Source organism: Anser anser (assembly GCF_964211835.1).
Source record: "Anser anser genome assembly, chromosome: 2".
NCBI classification, from domain to species: Eukaryota; Metazoa; Chordata; class Aves; order Anseriformes; family Anatidae; genus Anser; species Anser anser.
The window spans coordinates 10,884,519-10,905,439 of NC_139721.1; the positions used below are offsets into that span (position 1 = coordinate 10,884,519).

Consider the following 20,921-nt stretch of genomic DNA (forward strand, 5'->3'; position numbering starts at 1 on the left):
CCTCAGAGCCCACTTGACAACCTCCCTCAACCTTGATTAACATGCCTTCCCTGCAGCAGGTGCTGTGGTTGGTGACATGAAGGAATAAGCAGGTCTGTGAACAGTGGAACTAATACAGCCCAGTTTCCTGTGGATTTGCGCCACCTAGTAGTCTCCTCCGACATCTAGCAAAGTGCAGATCTGAGCCATTCCCCACTGCTGGGGTATTCACAGCATCACTACCTTGGGCATACTCTGATGTCTAATAAAGCCTGAATTAACAGAACAGCCTGCTTCTCAGTTGGGTGCACATGTAAGCTGCATCTACATTAATAAATTAAACAATACTAGGGAATGTTCCCAAGCACTGGAACTTAATCAACTATGCTGTTAAATTGTGAGAATATTGGCTGGCATAGTTCTGACCAGAGAAAACTAGCACTCTCTTAAACAGTTCCCAGGAACTGCTTAAGAGTAAGAAAAGGCTATGGTCCATCAAAATAGGCACTTGGACATGGCCACCCTTCTTGGGAGGGTAAAAGAGTTTAATAGTATGGAAACTTAGTTTGGTGCCAATTGGCTTCAGGAGCAGAGAACAGTACTAGGCATGTTTAACTCACTTCTGTAGATGTAGCCATAGTCTGTTTTTCCTCCACCCAGTTTCTGATTTTCATAACAGTTGTGGGAATAAAGTGCCTTTGAAATGACCCTGGTTTTGTTATATATTGGATTGAACTGACTGACAGGAAGATTTACACCCACATCTGTAAGCACCTACCCACCAGCATACATACACACCCATACACTCTTAAACATATAATAATGCATGTACACCTATACATGCACATACTTTAACATATACATGCATTTAAAGAATTGGAACATGTAGATGTCATTTCTTTACCAAAATATCTCACAAAAACTTACAAAATCTTATCACAGTTCCTTTTAGATACATGGCTGTGGAGAGTTTCCTGTCATGATGACAATGATTGACAGTGTTTCAGAAAGTTCTGGACATTTCTTAAAGTAGCAATTGGGGTTTGTTACCTAGGATCAGATGGACATTTTTTTTTATCAAATTCTTAAATCATCTCAGAATTTGCTGGAATGCACTGAAACTCTTGGCTCCTTGACTGTAGGACATTGGATTCTTGTGCAGTTTCGAGATGGAGGGGCCATTGCCATGAAGCCTTTTTGACTGAACCCCTGTGTTGAGGAACCTGGTGGACCCAAGTCCTGGTTTGAGTGGTGCAGAGAGCCCTGTTCAGCCTTCTACACCCCTGTGCAGTGCTCTCCTCCTGTCAAGTGATTCACCAGCAGCCAGGAAAAGCCCAGGGTGATGTCGTATGCCTCCTTTAGGTTGTGCAAGTTCATATGGGGCTGTAAAACTATCAGAGTAAGATTTGCAGACCCCAAACCGTTCATGGATTCCATGGCTGTAGAAAATGCAGAAACTTAACTTCCCAGAAAGCTTTCAATGAGGTAAGTGAGCTAAAACATTTGAAACTCTGTTGACCCATTTGCTATGACAAGACCTTTTCTCTATTAACAGTGCCAGGAATTACTCTGAAATCCCTGTGTGGTACAGATTCAACTTAGAGGTTACCACTTTTACAAACTCACAGCTGGTTATTTAGGCTCACTGATGTCCACAAATCCATCAGCCTCCTGAGTCAACTTGTGTCCATGAAATCACTCCACAAAACCCAGGTCTGTCTATGGCTTGTGGGGTTCCTCAGATCCCGCACTGAAGAAAAACCTGAATCAAAATGGAAGGAAAGATTTCTCAGGTTTGGTTTGGATTTTTCAGATTCATCAGGCTGCAGTGAGGATTTTGTCACTGAACACTTTTCATTAAAACAAAGAGTAATAACCTGCAGTGTGAGCAGAATACAATGAGTTTCCCCACTCACTGTTTTTGTAAGCAAATCAAGTCTTTTAAGGCAAGTTAATGATAACCTTTCCTCTACAGCACTCAGCCCTGAAGACACCAAGTTGGAACAGATGGGTAACGCACTGGTATTTCACAATATGTTCAGAGAAAAAGCTGCACCCAGAAATTAAAATAAGGCTTTTGGTGCCAAATAGCAAAGTTTTTTTTTTTTTTTTTTTTTAAAGCATATGTTCTTGAAAGCAAGCAGAAGAATTCCGGCAGCAGCCTGGAGGGGAGAAACGCCGGCTGTCAGGTAATTCCTCTGACACGCAAAAACCATTGCTTTACCACGTGAGCAGCACCGGTGAACTTCCCAAGGCCTGCAGCTTCCTAGGTGTTTTGCATATCTGTTACAGGGCTGAACTGCAGCTCCAAACTCTGTGCAAAACATCTGCACTCTGCCCACACAAGAGGAATTCTGAAGCTGATGAGGAAAGAGGCAAATCTGGGTGATTTGCTTCTGTTTCACTTTATTACAAAGAGACCTGAAAGTCACCCCACTCCATTTATTTCACTTAAAAAAAATCTGTTGTTGTGGTGGATTTTTTTGTGTTGTTTGTTTGTTTGTTTTCTTTTGATTTATCTATGGTACACAGTCTTATTTAAATAGTAGATGGTGATTTTGGAGCTGTTAGTTGCTAACCTGGGGATGACTACTTCACAGAATTCTGTTTTCCTAGTCCTTAGTCAGGCTTCTGAATTAAACATACTTCTATGTGCATTAATAAACCTTGTAACGATATTTATTATCTGTTTTTCTGTTTGTGAAACTTTTATGAAAACAGAAAATTTTATAATCTTTGTTATCCAGGCAAGATATACAATATAAAACAAGCAAATATGTTTCAAGAGAAGAACAAAATTTTCACTCATTTTCACATATGGTAAGAAAGCAGCAGATATTTTCATTCCTTCAAAGGTCACTATTTTTAAGAGTTGACCAAAAAAAAAAAAAAAAAAAGAGTGGAAAAAGAACCGGTTGAGATAAAAAAGAAAAATTAGATTTCAAACACTTGCATGAACTTTGTACGGTCTAGATTAATACAAGTAGTTTCTGCAAAAGGAAATAGTGACAGGTACATCTTTTGAACACATCAGCTAAAGAGTGGAAAAAGGAACAGTAGTAGTTACATTTCATTAGACTTTCTAAAGGTCTCAGAGAGAAATCTTTGCAGGAGAATTTATAAAGAATGAAAATAGTCATGCATGAGATATCAGGCATTTTCATGAATTTGGAACTGTCAGAAAAGTGGGAAACAAAGAATAGACTCTTTTTTCTCCAGTATGGTATAAAGTTAAGCACTAGGTAACCTAAAACTCTACATTATACTAACGATATTTGTTAAGTGTAGTGGAAATTTGGAAGAAGACATGGGTAGTAATCAATGAACTAGTAAATATGGAAGGTTGTGCATGTATTTATACAAGTTGTGTTACTTGTTGACACCAGAGCTTTGTAGGGGTGTAATAAAACCAAGTGAATGGACATTATGATGGCCAAAGAGCTTCTGTGCTTTAACAAATGCAAAGTTAATGCACTCTGGAATGAAAAATTTGAACTATATGTTGTGAGGTTCTTACACATTTGGGAATGAGAATATTATAGCCTTAGGCTCTGGAATTGATTGTCAGAATGACTGCAGAATCTCCTCATTTGTAGATATCTAAGATCTTATACAGGAAACATCTCCCAAAGATTACTTGGTCCCAGGGCAAAGCTTGGGAAGAGACTAAGCGATCTGCCTAGGTCTCTTCCTACTAAAATATGTATGCAGTTCAATGTAAATATTTGCTGTATAAATAGCATAATTCAGAAGAGCAATTCAGTACATTAGAGATTTTTAAATATTTAAATACACATATATATTTATACATTTACATGGAAAGATGCATGGGCACACAGGCTGACACACTACCGCACTGTTGTAATCAAACCCTTGTGGCTCACATACATAGGAAATGTCTCCAGGAGACCTGCCATTTCAGGGAAATCTAACCAGCAAGTTAACGAACCTGCCTAAAATGTGATGTAACATTAACTGATTCTCACTTCTGGACAAAGATTGTTCTGCAATGGCTGTCCCTCACTCACAGTAAACTCCCTGAATGACATAGACTTCAGGCTTCCTCTGTTTAAATGACTTCATAGAACATCAGCAAAGAGTGGAGTGAAGAAACAACTGATTTATTTTAGCCTGCCTTTATTGTTGAGGATTTTCAGAGAAGAAAAACTCCTAAATGACCTAAATGACCTAAATTGACCTAAGTAAGGCTTTTGACACCGTTCCCCACAACATTCTCCTCAAGAAACTGGCTGCTCGTGGCTTGGACTGGCGTACGCTTCGCTGGGTTAGAAACTGGCTGGATGGCCGGGCCCAGAGAGTTGTGGTGAATGGAGTCAAATCTGGTTGGAGGCCGGTCACTAGTGGAGTCCCCCAGGGCTCGGTACTGGGGCCGGTCCTCTTTAATATCTTTATCGATGATCTGGATGAGGGCGTCCAGTGCACCCTCAGTAAGTTTGCAGATGACACCAAGCTAAGTACGTGTGTCGATCTGCTCGAGGGCAGGAAGGCTCTGCAGGAGGATCTGGATAGGCTGGAGCGATGGGCTGAGGTCAACTGCATGAAGTTCAACAAGGCCAAGTGCCGGGTCCTGCACCTGGGCTGCAACAACCCCAAGCAGAGCTACAGGCTGGGAGATGAGTGGCTGGAAAGCTGCCTGGCCGAGAAGGACCTGGGAGTATTGGTGGATAGTCGGCTGAATATGAGCCAGCAGTGTGCTCAGGTGGCCAAGAAGGCCAACGGCATCCTGGCCTGTATAAGAAGCAGTGTGGCCAGCAGGTCGAGGGAAGTGATTGTGCCCCTGTACTCGGCTCTGGTGAGGCCGCACCTCGAGTACTGTGTTCAGTTTTGGGCCCCTCGCTACAGGAAGGACATGGACGTGCTCGAGCGAGTCCAGAGAAGGGCGACCAAGCTGGTGAGGGGTCTGGAGAACAAGTCTTACGAGGAGCGGCTGAGGGAGCTGGGCTTGTTCAGCCTGGAGAAGAGGAGGCTCAGGGGCGACCTCATCGCTCTCTACAGTTACCTGAAAGGAGGCTGTAGAGAGGTGGGGGTTGGTCTATTCTCCCACGTGCCTGGTGACAGGACGAGGGGGAATGGGCTAAAGTTGCGCCAGGGGAGGTTTAGGTTGGATGTTAGGAAGTACTTCTTTACCGAAAGGGTTATTAAGCATTGGAACAGGCTGCCCAGGGAGGTGGTGGAGTCACCATCCCTGGAGGTCTTTAAAAGACGTTTAGATGTAGAGCTTAGGGATATGGTTTAGTGGAGTACTTAGTGTTAGGTCGGAGGTTGGACTCGATGATCTTGACGTCTCTTCCAACCTAGAGAAATCTGTGAATCTGTAAATAGCAACAACCTGCAGGAGAATGTACTTGCTGTACTATAAACAACACGAAATTGATGCAGTTGTCCCTCAGGACAGGATCTTTCCTGGGCCTTTTTTTAATGTTACAAGTAAGGATTAAATTGTTAAATCTCTACCTATAACTACAATTTTGTGTTTTATATCTGTGATATACACGTTCAGGTGTTCATATTTGTAGGGATTTCTGTTTCACTAACATTAGAAGTGCCATAATGTAATGAGGGACACAATTTTTGCATGACTTCAGAAAGCAAGACATGCAAACCCTAATATGTGCGCATAAATCATAGAATCACAGAATGGTTTAGGTTGGAAGGGACTTTAAAGCCTGCCTGCCAACCCCACTGCCATGGGCAGGGACATCTCCCACCAGATCAGGTTGCTCAAAGCCCCAACCAGCTTGGCCTTGAACACCTCCAGGGATGGGACATCCACAGCTTCTCTGGGCAACCTGTGCCAGTGCCTTACCACCCTCTGAGTAAAGCATTTCTTCCTAATACCTAATCTAAATCTACCCTCTCTTAGTTTAAAACTGTTACCCCTTGTCCTATCATTACATTCTGTGATAATCTCTTCCGATCTTTTTTGCAGGCTCCCTTTAAATACTTCCTTTAAATACTATGAGGTCTCCCACAGCCTTATCTTCTCTAGTCTGAACAGCCCCAGCTCTCTCAGCCTGTCTTCACAGGAGAGGTGATCCAGCCCACTGATCATCCTCATGGCTCTCCTTTGGACTTGCTCTAACAGGTCGGTGTCTTTCTTGTGCTGGGATCCCCAGCAGTTAAGTACTACTCCACAACTATTTATATTTTCAGGTTTTATTAAAAAATAAACTTACTCATCTGTTGAAATATGCGGTATGGGTCAGCTTTTTCACTTCTGTTAGTTCTTATGTAGCTCTGCCAACTCAGTGGAGTCACGCCAGTGTGTACCACCTGAGTGGTTGGCTTTTAGAAATGTATTTGTATTTCTACCTTGACCTCAAATTTTTAGGAGAAGAACTAATCCTGGAAATAGTTGCTCCTGGAGTGAGTATTTTTCATTACATTTGCCTTCTCCTTTAGTTAAATGTATTTTTTTTTCTCTGCATGGAGGAAGCTTCAGCCTTTTACAGAAATCTCATTACTAAGTTACTAAGTATGTGAACCCTCTTTCCTAAGGCAGCACTGAGTTTGCAAAAACATAGATGAACTTCATTAGCTAAGGAAAGTAAAAAAGGTTACTAAAACATAAAGGCCATTGAGCAAGACTTCCATAACTTTATTTAAATACATGGAATGTTCCAATCTACTTTCAGTCTTGGTAGAAAGATATCAGAAGCATTATGTTGCCTTCTGTGTGCTTAGACATCTTGATGGATACCTCTGCTATGAAGTCTGGTTTATACTGTGGGTTATTATTGTAGATTGCACTGGAAGTGGACTGGAGTGGCAGAATTAGACAGCATTAAGGCACAGCATTCTGGCTCATAGACACTTGCAGCATACAAAATTATGCAAGGTGACAAAGCTGATTCTGCACTGCCTCAAGGAGCCTATTCCTCCTTCTCTTCATGAGGGTAAAACAATAACTATTCATTGTTTTCAACTTGTGGAACAAATACTGAAGCCCTAATGAAGAACAAACAAACAAACAAGCAAACAACAACAACAAACCCACCATGATTCTTGGAATGCTTTACTGGCATCAGGCTCTCTTTTCTGTTTTCTTCCCAGTGTTTTTGTTTCTTATCTTGTTGTAGTTACTGACCAGTTCAAGAATACTGGAGAACGTTCAGAGCAGATTTTAAAGGCTACAGTTGAGTGGGTGCAGAAAAATCTCCCACAGAAATCATGGGGTTGGAACTGTGAGGACTGCAGCAAGGATTTATTGCTTTGAAACAAGCACAGAATAAGCTGGTTTTCATGGTGTATAACCCTACCCTACCCTTATATGCAGTACCCAAGGGTGTTTTCTGCCCATTGAAATTTTATTGTTGTTACAGTTACATTGTTAGAATAAGTTTTGGCATGATCTGACCCAAACCTGCAAGCTCCCAAACAGGTCCTACACACCTCCATAAACTCACTTAGTACCCTATACAATCCCTTTCTCAACATCATACCTTCATAACCTCCATCAGTTTCTTACTAAGAATTTCCTTCTGAAAGAGTGGAAAGAATCTGATAAAAGAGTTGCCAAGTAGATACGTGACAAAGAACCATGGTGGTGTTTCATTGTGATTTTCTTAGAGTCATAGAGTCACAGAACGATTTGGGTTGGAAGAGACCTTAAAGATCATCTAATTCCAACACTCCGGCTGTGGGGACAGGCACACCTCCCACTAGACAAGGTTGCCCAAAGCCCCATCCAACCTGGCCTTGAACACTGCCAGGGATGAGGCATCCACAACTTCTCTGGGCAACCTGTGCCAGGGCCTCACCACCCTCTGAGTAAAGAATTTCTTCCTAATATTTATTCTAAATCTACCCTCTTTTAGTTTAAAGCCATTACTCCTTGTCCTATCACTACACCCCCTGACAAAGAGTCCCTCACCAGCTTTTCTTCAGGCCCCCTTTAGGACTGGATGGCCGCAATAAGTTCTCTCCAGAGCCTTCTCTTCTCCAGGCTGAACAACCCCAACACTCTCAGCCTGTCCTCACAGGAGAGATGCTCCAGCCCTCTGATCATCCTCCTGGCCCTCCTCTGGACTTGTTCTACCAGGTCCATGTCCTTCTTGTGCTGGGGGGCCCAGAGGGGAATGCAGGGCTCCAGGTGGGGTCTTACAGGAGCAGAGTAGAGGGGGAAAATCACCTCCCTCAGCCTGCTGGTAGTATTTCTTTTGATGCAGCCCAGGATACCGTTGGCTTGCATTTTCACAGAGGAACTTTCATCCTGGTTCAGGACAGCTCTGCCCTTCATCTCCACGCTTTTAATCTCAAATTTTCCCTTCTGGCTGATTAGAAATGAAAACTAATTGCTGATTGCTTACCAGTAGAATTTATTTATTTATTTTTTAAGCTGAACTAAACTAACAATTAAATAAATAAATAAATAAATAAATAAATAAATAAATAAATCCCAGGAGTGTAGCAGAAGATATAAACCTGACCAAAGTACTTATTTTTTCAGAAGTTTTGTCTTCAAAGAATGTATCTGTATGTATTATCTCTTTTATTTATTTATTTAATTATTTATTGCAAGCTACAAAATAGGAAGATAACCAGTATTAAATAAAATAAATAAATAAATAAATACCAGACTTCAGTAAGTTTCATTCTATATTTGTTAGGTTTACTAAGAATGAATTACTACTCCCTGATAACCTAATTCTTAGTCAGAAACAACAAAAGTAACAACTGAACTACTCAATGCCTGCCTATACCTAAGATCCACAGGTCTTCCCTAGGTACAGTAATCTGATTTGTGTCAACTTATGAATGAAAAATCATCTTTTTCTTTAAAATTTCCTTCCAAAGATATGGTGAATCTTTGCTTCTTGTTGCTCCATATTTCTGTTTTACTTATAATATTCTTGCCCATTTGAATGGACCACATCATCTTCAGAAGAAAACCTGTGGTACAGTTGATTAAACATCTTTGTTTATTTGGATAGAAAAGTGAGCATGAGGCTCATTTGTCAGATGATGTAAATCAGGGCCCTTCTGTTCACTTGAGCAGTATTGTCACGGACCCGTACCATACACTGTCGTCTTAGCTTTTATACAGCTTAAGAACAAAACTGCAAAGCAAGTACTTATAGCATATTTCTGAATGTCAAAGCTCAGGTTGCTGGTCTGACAAGTACAACTCTAGTTCCAAATCACATCTGTTTACTTACTATGCTCCAGCCCTGAACTGAGACACGACAGTCTGGAAAATAATTTGTGTAACTCCAAATGTTTTAGATTTACTGTGCTCTGCCAGAAAACTGACAGGACAAGTTAAAGATAAAGAATGGTAACTTAACACAGACATCGATGCTGTCCTTGAAGAGATGTCTGCCAAACTATTTCCACTGAAAAACAAAGTCACAATATATAATGCGTTGAGTTTCCATAGTGCAAAGGAGCCTGCACTGCAATTACTAATGAACAGTCTCCTGACGTGAAGGAGAGGTAGGGAAGTTGGAAAGGTAATTCCAGGTGTGGTGTAGATAGATGCACAGCCAGAAGTTATTCCCAAGGTGGGAAAGGAAGTGCAGGTACTAACTCTCCATTTCTACCTCCAGGCATTCCTTATTCAGTTGGATAACTCGAGGAGGGTTTTGTTTTCACCACATATTTGATGAGATCAGAAGAGCCATCCAATTCATCCAGGAAAATTAACTGTGAGGAATTCCGTAAAGACCCTTCCAAAGAAGTGCTAAATAAACTCCACCTCCCCATTTGTTTCTCTAAACTGACATTTTTAATTTAAAAAATTGCTTTGTAAACGGTGTAATAATTCACAGGGAAATATTAAATTTGGCATAATTGTCTTTGAGAAGTGTTTTGAAGTTTCAGGCAGGGGGCAGATGAAGTGAGAGGACAGACTTCCATACCTGATAATTAGGCAGATCTAAATTTGTGACAGGGCTTTCATCCCAGGTTTCCTATTTAAGGAGCAGCTTGACCATCCCAAGGAAGATTTATTGCCTGGTCTTCTGTTCCACAGATTCTTTCTCTTGCACTCTTTCTTTTGTGTAATCCTTGCAGAGATCTCATTCTCATTCCACATCCCAAAACAAAGGCTAAGAAATATAAATAAATAAATGAATAAATAAATAAAAATCCAACATATGTCTAAGTCAGACATATTTTCTTACCATTAACCAAGGATGGAGCCATGTTTCCACCTCTTACTGCCTGGACCACATAAAAGGTTTTGACTTTGTTTCTGCCTCCCAGCTAGCAGACCTCTTGATGTAAGAAGGAATGCTTTGTATTTACTGCTTCAAAAGGGTTTATGCAAAGGCATAAGGAATCCAAACAAAAAACAGTGTATTTCCTACATGCAGTTAAAATGCTGTACTGTTCAGATTCACAGCAGTGTGAACACACACTGCTGCTCATTCTCCTGTTGTTTCTTGAAGCTATCTTTTAGATTACCTGCTATTCTTATGCTTTCAGCATTTTTTGCCAGACTTCTCCTCTGTTAGTAGTTTCACAGGTCCCATCAGGTTGTTGTATTTGTGAATAAGCAATGACAGAGTGAGATGTGCTAATGGAAGATGGGTTAAAAGAGTGTGGTCCCCCTCCTTGTATCAGGTGTCATGGAAGCAGATGGTGGTGTGCAGAAAGATGCACCAGTCATAAAAGACTTCTTATAATTTATTTCCCTAGACAACCAGAGAACATAGAATCACAATTTTCAAATAAAAAGCACATTACTACTGAAATCATTGTGTACGTATGCATTTTTGATGATCTGTTAAATCATATGATATAGTTTAAACTCTTCCTTATTAGCTATATCATTCATTTTACATTCTGTAATGTTTCTCAACCCCCCATTTAATAAATTAACCACAGGTTATGATATCAGTGAAATTCTAGTTTCCAAATGACTTTCAGAGGTGATTTAAAAACTGCACTCAATTTCTAGCAGGAATTTATAGATTTTAAACAACATCACACAGGCTTGATAGGAGAACATGAACAAGTGATTTTTCAAGTGAAAAGGTGAAGTTCAGGCAAGTGAGACAGAGGTAACCGTGTGAGTCCCAACAGTATGAGGCCCAAAAGACAACATTTCTCTCTGCTCCTGTCCCATTGCACTTCTATGGGGCTTCTGTTCTGCTGTGTTATGCCCTTTTATATTAGTTCATCTTACAGATGCTCCTGGTTTCCAGATGACCGATGTCATCTACTTGGACTTCTGTAAGACTTTTGACATGGTCCCACATGACATCCTAATCTCTAAATTAGGAAGATATTGATTTGAATGGTGGACCATCTGATGGATAAAGAATTGGCTCAATGGCCACAGCCAGATAATAGTGGTTATTGACTCTATGTCCAGGTGGAGGCTGGTGATGAGTGGTGTCCATTAGGGGTCTGTCTTGGGACAGGTGTTTTTCAATATCCTTATCAATGACATAGATGATGAGACTGAGATGATGGGAAATGTTCAGCCTGTAGAAGAGAAGGCTCAGAGGAGACCTAAGTGTGGCTTTTCAATACTTAAAGGGGTCTCATAAAAAGAATGGAGAAGGACTCTTTATTCAGGTAGATAATGATAAGACGAGGGAGAATTGCCTTAAACTAAAAGAGGATAGATTTAGATTAGATATTAGGAGGAAATTCTTCACTGTAATGGTGGTGAGGCACTGGAACAGGTTACCAAAGAAGCTGTGGAGATCCCATCCCTGGCAGTGTTCAAGGCCAGGTTGGATGGGTCCTGGACAGCCTGATCTAATCGGTGGCATTCCTGCCTATGGCAGGGGTGTTGGAGTTAGATGATCTTTAGGGGCCCTTCCAATCCAAGCCATTCTATGATTCCAATGAAATTGGTCTAAGAAGCTGTTTCTTTACATTAGAATAAAAAGTGCATCTTGTTAGTTCCAATTTTCTATGAACTGCATGTAACATCTGCAATTGTTGGAGTCGTTGAATTCTGGCAAGCAAGATCCTGAAGAAGGCAGGAGCCACTGGGACAGTGATCTTTGGAAGTTCTTCTGTTCTCATTTAGGTTTCTGTAAAAGGAAAAAAATTCTTTCCTTGCTCTCCTCATTGTTGTCATTATAGCCTGTCCTCATCTTGTCGTATTTAACCAAAGTGCTGCAAAATCACTTATCTTTTAAGGTAATCTCTAACTTAATCTTTTGTAAGCATGTTTCTTTGTTTGAAAAGGGCTGATAGAAACAAAAATAATGGGCTTAGACCAGATGGTTAAAATGAAGTGAAATCAATCCACATCTTAGTGTCTAAATCCAAATTTTAGTCCCTTTCCTTTTCTTTACAAAGTTTGCCTCCTGAGCCACTAAAAAGGAATTTAATTAATGTAGCTCATTCCTAGCACTTAGTCTACTAATACAGAGGGAGAAAATTTGTGTCAGAGTCGAAGGAGAAATTGGTTAGACTTTATATATTGTTGATTTCTTTTTTTCTGTAGCAATTGATGGTGCTGTGCTTAGTGGACATGGTACCTAGTCTGAATTGTCCCCGAGAATGTGAAATTTATGTATGCATTTTTGCATCCCTTTAAGTTGGCCAGCAATGTGAAGGTGACCTTTCCCTGTTCTTTTTTTTTGGAATGTAACTTGATAAGAGACAGGCGTTCATGACATATTTGCTTGTTCTGTGGTTGATTAAGTCATTATTCAGTCTATAACTGACTTTAGACAATGATGGGAAAAAGTGAAATAAATAAATAAATAAATATGATATAATGAATATAATGAAATGAATATAATGAAATAAATAAATCTATCATCCAAGAATCTAACCATCTCCTCCACCAGGGAGGAGTTTTTAACATCTCTGTCTGTCAGATACATGGTGGCACAGCATATTAAATGCACTGTGATACCTTCTCATCAGCTCCTATCTTTTGTATTGACTGGGGCCTGGGAAGTATAGGTAATGGACATCTAATCAGAATTTCCCAAGCTCTGCTATACCAGAAAGATCTCTCACCAGACTCCTGAGAAATAGTTCTAGAAGGATGCAGAAAACAGAGCACTGTCCTAACAAAGAAGTTTCTCTGTTTCAGACAACTCTGTTTCATACAACTCTGGAGCCATGAACAACTCCACATTTTCTCAGTGTCTCTCTAATTAATTATTGTCACTTGGAAAAAATGGCAAGTGCTCCTGTTCCTAATTTCTTGAGGAATGCATGGCTGTAGTCACCAGAAATCTATCACAAGTGTTCATGGAAAGAACATTGTGCATATTCTCAGCAAGTCTGAATACTCAAACTCCAAGTCAGCTTTCTCCATCTGTTCCAACTATTAAGATGAAATGCAAGATTACTGATTGGAAGTGAAAATAGCAGGGCAGGAAAGTGTGTAAAATCATCAAGAGATTGTAAATTCTGAAAACTGTTGCAGGAGTTCTCCAAGTTATTTGTCAGCATCCAGGTAGTATGGAGGTTGCCTAGGGTTTGATCTAATGCACATTAATGTCAATAGCTATCTATTCAGAGCCTTGAATCAGGTTGTTTCTGAGCAGAACGTAAGATAAAAAATCCTGTGCCAAGTAATGTACAGCCTTAGAGCACCATTCTGCAAAGCAGTATTCTTGTGAGTAAAGCCTGCACACAGAGATTGTTCCCTTGGGCCATAAACAGGGCATAAATGGACAACAGATTGGTAGCAGATGTATAAACCTGTGTGAAGCCACTATCAGTTTGATGTTTCATTGGATCCTGTCCTGCTAATTGCATTAGTAGGCGTTTTAGGATGATGGAATATGCATTTTTCAGTGGCAGAGCTGTTTTCTTCAGAGCATTCTGCCTTTCTGTCTCTCTCCTAGCCCAGCTAGCAGTGCAAGCAGAATGAGATAAGTTTACTGAATAAGTGTGTTCCTCATCGGTTTCACAAATTTTAAGTGGATGCAGTAAATATGCTTTAATTGCATATTGTGTTTCAATTATTGCTGTAAAGCCATTTAGAGCAAATATAGTATTGCTGTGCTGAAAGCCTCCAGTCTGTGTTTGCCCAATGGCAGTGGCAGCCAACTGTATTTCATTAACTACTAACACTCAGCACATTTGCTCACTGTTTTGACTGCGCTGTTTGTTCCTGTCTTGGCTGCTTGCTTGCCATGATCTTGGGATCAAACTGGGAACTAGATCCAAATTTTGCAGCTTTGTACTTTGCTACTGGAGGTAGAACAGCAAATAACATCACTAGGGTATCTGCTGAGGAAAAGCTAATGCCTTCGGGATCGCTCCCTTCCAGGTGTGCAGGGAAAAAAATGTGGGGAATAGATGCCTCACTCACTGAATACTTCACAAGGCATTTTACAGAGATGCTGAGCCAGAGATGTAAATCCAAACTAGTATATGTTACAGCTGCATTGTCAACCACAAGCAGGAAGGACCTTTGCACTAGACTATGCAGATGGTGGGAAGCAGGAGGAAAAATGTACAATTGGCTCTTCCAATTTGATTTGTATATCAAAATTCTTGACAATTCCAGGTACTGGTTTTACTGACTAGCCAGTGATACTGATCAACTTAACTGACCATGAATTGATGGGAAAGAAAAAATCAAGACAGTACTACCTTCGCTTCTGCTTTGGAGCACTTATGACAAGACAGAACCAGTAGTTCTGCTTAACTGCTTAAATACATACATATCCTTGTAGTCCCCAAAGGGCTTCTGTGAGTGACAATATAGTAATTTCCATGCATAGCATGGAAGTCACCTCTGCCTCTGTGTCACCTCTCACCCAAGGTGACACCATCCAGTAGGTCTACACCATGGTCAGTTGGGAGACATGCCTAGAAAGGCAGTGAAGTAGAGTCAGAATGGCTTTTAACAACATATAACTTCTTACAGCCTTTCTCAAGTATGGTCTAAGGCATAGCTTTGCATCTAAAAAATGTACGTATGAGTGGCTCAATTATATATAAACCAGATGGCTCATATTTTTATAGTCTAAAATTATACCACTCCCCAGAAGAGTCTGAGAAATGGAAAGAAATAGATTATGAGGAGCTGTACTAGTAATTCATTTGTCACTAAAAATAAAATAGAAATTAGAGACCTGTAAATTGCTATTACATTTGAAATGAAATAGAGAATTTTTGCCAAAGCTTTCACTGAAGATTTGCTTATTTTCTTGTCATTTCTGTGACTCGATTGAGTTTCCAGAGCATCACTGATGTAATTTTTTATTGAAGATGTGCCAACTAACTCTACAGTCATTGGGACAGTGGGGAATTCTGAGCATTCACCAGCAGCCTGGAGTCTAAACACTCTTGTTTTCTGTGTTCGTTTGCCTGATAAATTCAAAGCAGACACAGTCTGTCTGATTTTCCCAAGCAGGCCTCTGTATATGAGAACCAGAAAGCAAAATGAACCCCAAGCAGGAGGCAGACCTTGTCTGGAGAACTTTCATATGCCTCCAGATTAGAGGCCTGTTTATCTGGGTGGTTTGGTTTGTTGTTTTTTTTTTCTTATGTTGTTGGGTTTGGATTTCTTTTTTTTTTTTTTTTTTTTGGTTGGAACAGCTGTCTGATGTGGAACTTGCCCCTCCTATAGTAGAGATCGTGCCATGATACAGAATAAAAGCAAACAAAGGCAAATAATTAAGGAGAAAAAGAAAATTCCTTGGAAATCAGGGTAAGGAAGAAAGGGGAGTTAAGTTCAAAGCTACATAAAGTGATTTGCATGAAGTACAATTCAGTTCAACATGTTTGCTTGTTCCACAGAGTTCAGATCCACTAACTGATAGCTCTCTGTGACAGCATGGCTAGCTTTCAACATTGCTTTTAAGGTATTTATTCAGAGAAGCTAGATCCTTCTGTTTTCAACCAGTTTTTATTCCACTTTTTCTTCAGAGTGCTCCTTTTGGTAATCCCCTTTAACCTCAGCTCTTTTAATAGCATTATACTGGATCAAGAGTCCAACCAGATTCAGAATTTAGACAGTGGGAAATCAAATGTTTGCAAATACCCAGCCATGAAAATAAGGAAAAAATAAAGTCTGTCCTCAGCCACAGTTCCACAAATGAGAAGATGGGAAAGACTGAGATGTCAAAATTACCTGTAAGGTAACAACAGACAATGAGTGTTGCAGACCACCTCCAAAAAGTCCATTTATACTTCCCTTGCTACCAGAAAGTGGGACACTGGACCCTGAACCAATATGGTCTTCACCCAAATCAGCTTAACTGGAACCTTATTTCTGAGGGGAGAAAAAGAAATATGGAACCAGGGTGAGAACAATTGGCTCAAGCCTCTCCAGATCACAGACAGGGAAGCTGAAGGTGGAGAAAAATGATGAGTTCTTCTCCATGCAGTAAAGCAAAAATGTTTCTGTCAGGGTGTTTCTGAGGAATTTAAAAAATCTCATTTCAAATCATGAAGCTGACAGGACTTTTCCCACTTCCCTGAAAATGGGTATAATTTAATTCTGTAAAGCACCTTGAAGCTTGTGAGGGGTATGCAAAGGTATTAATAATGATAATAATGCTAGACTTATGTAAATTTTAACCTTTCAGGCAGCACCTTTTCAAAGCCTTTTTTCTTCTTCTGCAAAGTGACCTCTTTGGAAATTTTAATGAAATGAGCATATGTCACAGCTAAAATAGGTTGTTTTAGAGTTTTGGATTAATCTGAAGTTCCCAGAGAGAGATTTATGGACCAAATTCTGTAGTCCATGTACGGACAAAACTCCTATAAACTCAGAGGGCCTTGGGGTAAAAAGCTGAACAGTGTTAGTTAATGTTTGCTTTAGCATCGAAGAAGAGTTCACTCAGACAGTGACTATGACCACTTCTATTTATTTTTTATGAATATTTGCTGAAGTGAGGTTTAATTCAGAAAGTTTAATGGAAAGAGAAGGTATGAAGGATATTTGCAAATGTATGTGTATGTGCCTAGAATATTTACACTAGAAGTTTTCACATGGCCACCTTGAAGGTGTAGTGTAGACAAGAACAAATCCACCTGGGGAATGCTATCAATGACATAGGGTTTATATGCCTCAGACAGTAGCTGCTAAAGCTACAGAGTGGGAACTGGGAAAACTTTCCAGATCATGGATGAAAAAGTGTTTTTCATGACTCCATGTTGGGAAGAGACAAAGGTACTTGCAAATGTCATCCCTTTTTCCAAAGCTTGGTTCCCATGGGAAGGAAAGCATGCAGGCTGGAAGGGGCACACAGCACATCTCCTAGTTCTCAAGCTGTGAAGAAGATCCCATCATGGGCTGATGTTATTGCACATCACATGCCTTTAGCTAATCCAGGCTCTGTCGTCCCCAAATAAATATTCATAGCAACAGTAAAAAAGAACAATTTCAAGGAAATCTCTAGAGTGAAACATATTACTGCAAATTTTTCATTGGATACATTCATAAAAATTAGGAAGATCATTGACAAAAACAAACAAACAAACAAACAAACAACACCATGTTAAAATAATTAGTTTATTGTTTTTCCAACCAATGAGACTTGAACTACCTCTGCTATTAGGAAGATGCATGCTAACTCTCTTTGTTTTCCTTCTCAGGATTCCCTCATGGATTTGTCTTTGTTTCACCCACAGAGGAGTGTTTTATCCCCACAGCCTCATTGGGAAAGCCTGTGATGACTAAGCAAAAACCTAGCAGACTTCCCAAGAATCGTCAGGAGTAAAGCCCGTGCAGAACAGCTGTGCTCTTACCTGTGCTCTGAGCCCATGAGCCTGGTGCTTCTTGCCTCTGCACGGCTCTGCTGTCAGTCAGCAGCACTGCAGGGGAAGGGGGCTGCTCCCCTTGCCCAGACAAGAACATGGGGGCATGCATAAAGCGGTCATCACCTTAGCAGAATGCTTTCCTCCCAGCATTAGAATAGTTTCAACATGCTATGATGTCAATAACAATAACCTGAGAGAAAACATCTAATTCAACCATGTTTATAATTTCAGTGTAAATACATGCATCCCAAGGAAATTGTATTTCCTTATTTCTTACGTAACTTATTATGTTTCCAAAAATTTTGCCCAACTCCAATGACAACAGCCACTTTATACCAAGTCTCAGCAGCTAAAAAAGGACTGTATAAACTGTAATTTGCATAGTAAAGATGACAACTGTAATGAATTGACAATGAACAATATGTGCATACATATAAAATCAACGTTTGCACAAACACTGCTTATAGTTTTTCTTTCTAGCAGACAATCCTAACCATGTTCAACAGCAGAGCACAATCCTTTATCAAATATGTATTTTTTTTTGAAAACACATGATATGAGAAACACATTGTAAATGTAATTAAAGTAATTAAACTAATTGTTTAAGAGATTTTTTTCCTCTTTTTTTTTTCTCCTTAAATATTTATTTTCTATTGGTAGTGAAGCAAATCCCTCTAAAGAATTCATCAGAAAACAAACACATTATGTATAGAAGATAACCGTCAAGGGTTTTTAATTATACTGTGTTGTTTCTTGTAATACTGATGCCTTCGAAACCACAGCTCTTTTATTTACGTGCAACCCAATGTAACTGTTACTGGATGTCTCCACTCTTGGTCTCATTCTTCCAAACATGCAATTGTCATAGGTATTGAGATTCAGTTCAATAACTTTTCTGATGCTAGACTCCAGACTTCCTCTTTCTTAGCAACTGTGAAATGGCAATCCATCATCTCCCACAGACTCCTGCTATACAAACATTATAAACCTCTGTACAGTGACTTCCTTAGCAGTTCCTTCTATTCTTCCCATTCTGCTCCAGCCCTGGTTTAACTCAGGTATTCTGTCACTGTTTTTATTTGTCTTTCAGAGCTCCTGATGTTATCTGCACTATGGGTTAAGATTTCATCTCCAGAATGTTACTCAATCAGTTTTCCTCCTGCCTGTTTATTTAGACAAACACTCTCCTTACTTGCTTTTACATTTCATCCACCATAAATGCTTAGTGAAACACACACATTTTGGATTTGCATATCCAGGTCACTGGATAACGGGTGCTATTGTACAATTTTGGGGTAGGAACACACTCCGTTTTCATTAATTTCACCTGGCATTGATGTATCTGTGCATGCATTTGAGATGATCTTGACTTGGAACTTCTATCTTTTCAAGTGTGTAGAGTGATTCAAAATGGAAATGAAGGAGAAAGGTATGGCCAGAGATGTAGCCCATTACAACAGGCAGGTCTACAAAGCCTTGTCATTTTCCTAGCTCTCTAATCATTCTTTAATCATCTCACATAATCATCTCTCTGGTGCTGTATTCTCCTCTCCTTTGTCTTCTGCTGGAACTTCTTCACGTTCACTTCTCTCTGCCTTTCTCATGACACCTGTCTTTGCTTATTCACTTTGGACCTTTTGGTTATTGGCTTAACATCTCTCAATTCAAAAGTCATTCTAAGTTTGGGCTAACTCCTCAGCCTGTGGAATTCAGAGTGACTTTGACAGAGTCTATAGAGCGGTTGTTGTTCTCAGCAAAGGACCTGGTCTTTTATATTTCTTCTCCTTGAAGGATAGATCTGTCTCTCAGTTTACCCATACAGTTACTAACCTTCAATTCAAGACAAATATATCTGGCATCCTGAGAAAATATATATTACATATATAATATATATTATACATATATATAGTGTACATATATTATATATATCATATAATATATATTATATATAATATATAATATATATTATAGATATTATATATATATGTACACTATATATTATATATAATATATATTAGGAAAGTATCCTAATCCATTCACTGGTTGTAAAGTGCTTGGAGAAGATCAGAGCCTAAATATTCTGATTTATTTATTTGCCATTTCATTATCTAGCTTTGGGCTACTACCATCTCTGATGGTGAAGACCAAGATTTTAGCTACTTTTTTAGCTACTCAGTTACTACATTTATTGAATTCTTTCAGTCTGAATGCTTAGCAGTGATTACAGCATTTTCGGATCCCCTAAAAATATAATTTCTCTTTCAACTCCCTGTACCATTCTTTGCCTATAGCTGTGTACTATACACATAGTCATTCCATACTATATACGTAGTCATTCCATCACGCCTACACACTGCAGCTCCTAATATAAATTTAATAAGCAGAATAAATAAAACTGGTGAAATAAAAATACTGCACAATGAGATCTGCAAGATGCTACAATGAGCACTAGAAAAAAAGTGACTGCACAAGTCAAAATGAAAAAAAAAAAAGGACATTAAGTTTGTTGTATGAAGCTTTATGTTTTTTAAAAAGTCAGATTTTACTTTAGCTTTAATATTTGGTAATACCAAAAACTTCTAAAGCAACTGATAATGGCCGGCTGCATCACCTCAAAAAATGCATATGGCAATACTAGGTAGATGATGTGTAATTCTCCATGTCCCATGTCCCCATAGTTTAGCTATCAGTTCTTTAGAAATAGCAAATGATAATAACAATGCACATGTATTTCAGGTAATTAAAATAACAGTGATATATATTTTATCCTGATATTTAGAAAAAAGTTGTTCCACTTCCCCTCTCATGAAGGAACTTCCATATATATATATGTTTATGTATATGTGTATGTGTATAAGGGCAGCATCTGGAAGAAGTGCAGTGAATTACCTCGTTTTTAACCTATTTGTGACTCTGACTTTTGCTATTAAAGTTATTTTATTTTGTTTCTTTTGTTCCTTTTATAGCTGTTACTCCTTTTCTGGGTCTGTTAGGTGTAACTGCAATAAAAATACATAATAATAATGATAATAATAATAATATTTTTCTTTAGTGCCCAATGAAGCTTTTGTTTGTTTATAAGTCCTGGGAGACCTTTAATCAAAGGCCCTTACAAATGAATCCCATTATGTCATTTAAAGACACTCTGCCTTGCTTCTGTAAATATAACACTGGCACAGTTTTTTTTCATTAATGTTTTTTTTGTCTTTTTTTTTTTCTCAAACCCATTAAGCTGTCATATGTGTTTTCTCCTCTCTGTGTTGCTTGTCAAG

General features: G+C 39.3%; 1 long non-coding RNA gene across 1 annotated transcript; it reads left to right on the top strand.

Annotated features, from left to right (window-relative positions):
* The first annotated feature begins 1,200 nt into the window (after window positions 1-1,200).
* LOC310893356 lies at window positions 1,201-18,204 on the top strand. The gene is made up of 3 exons (XR_014578925.1): window positions 1,201-1,464; window positions 2,101-2,168; window positions 17,485-18,204. It is a non-coding gene; the product is annotated as an uncharacterized lncRNA (long non-coding RNA).
* The last annotated feature ends 2,717 nt before the right edge of the window (window positions 18,205-20,921 follow it).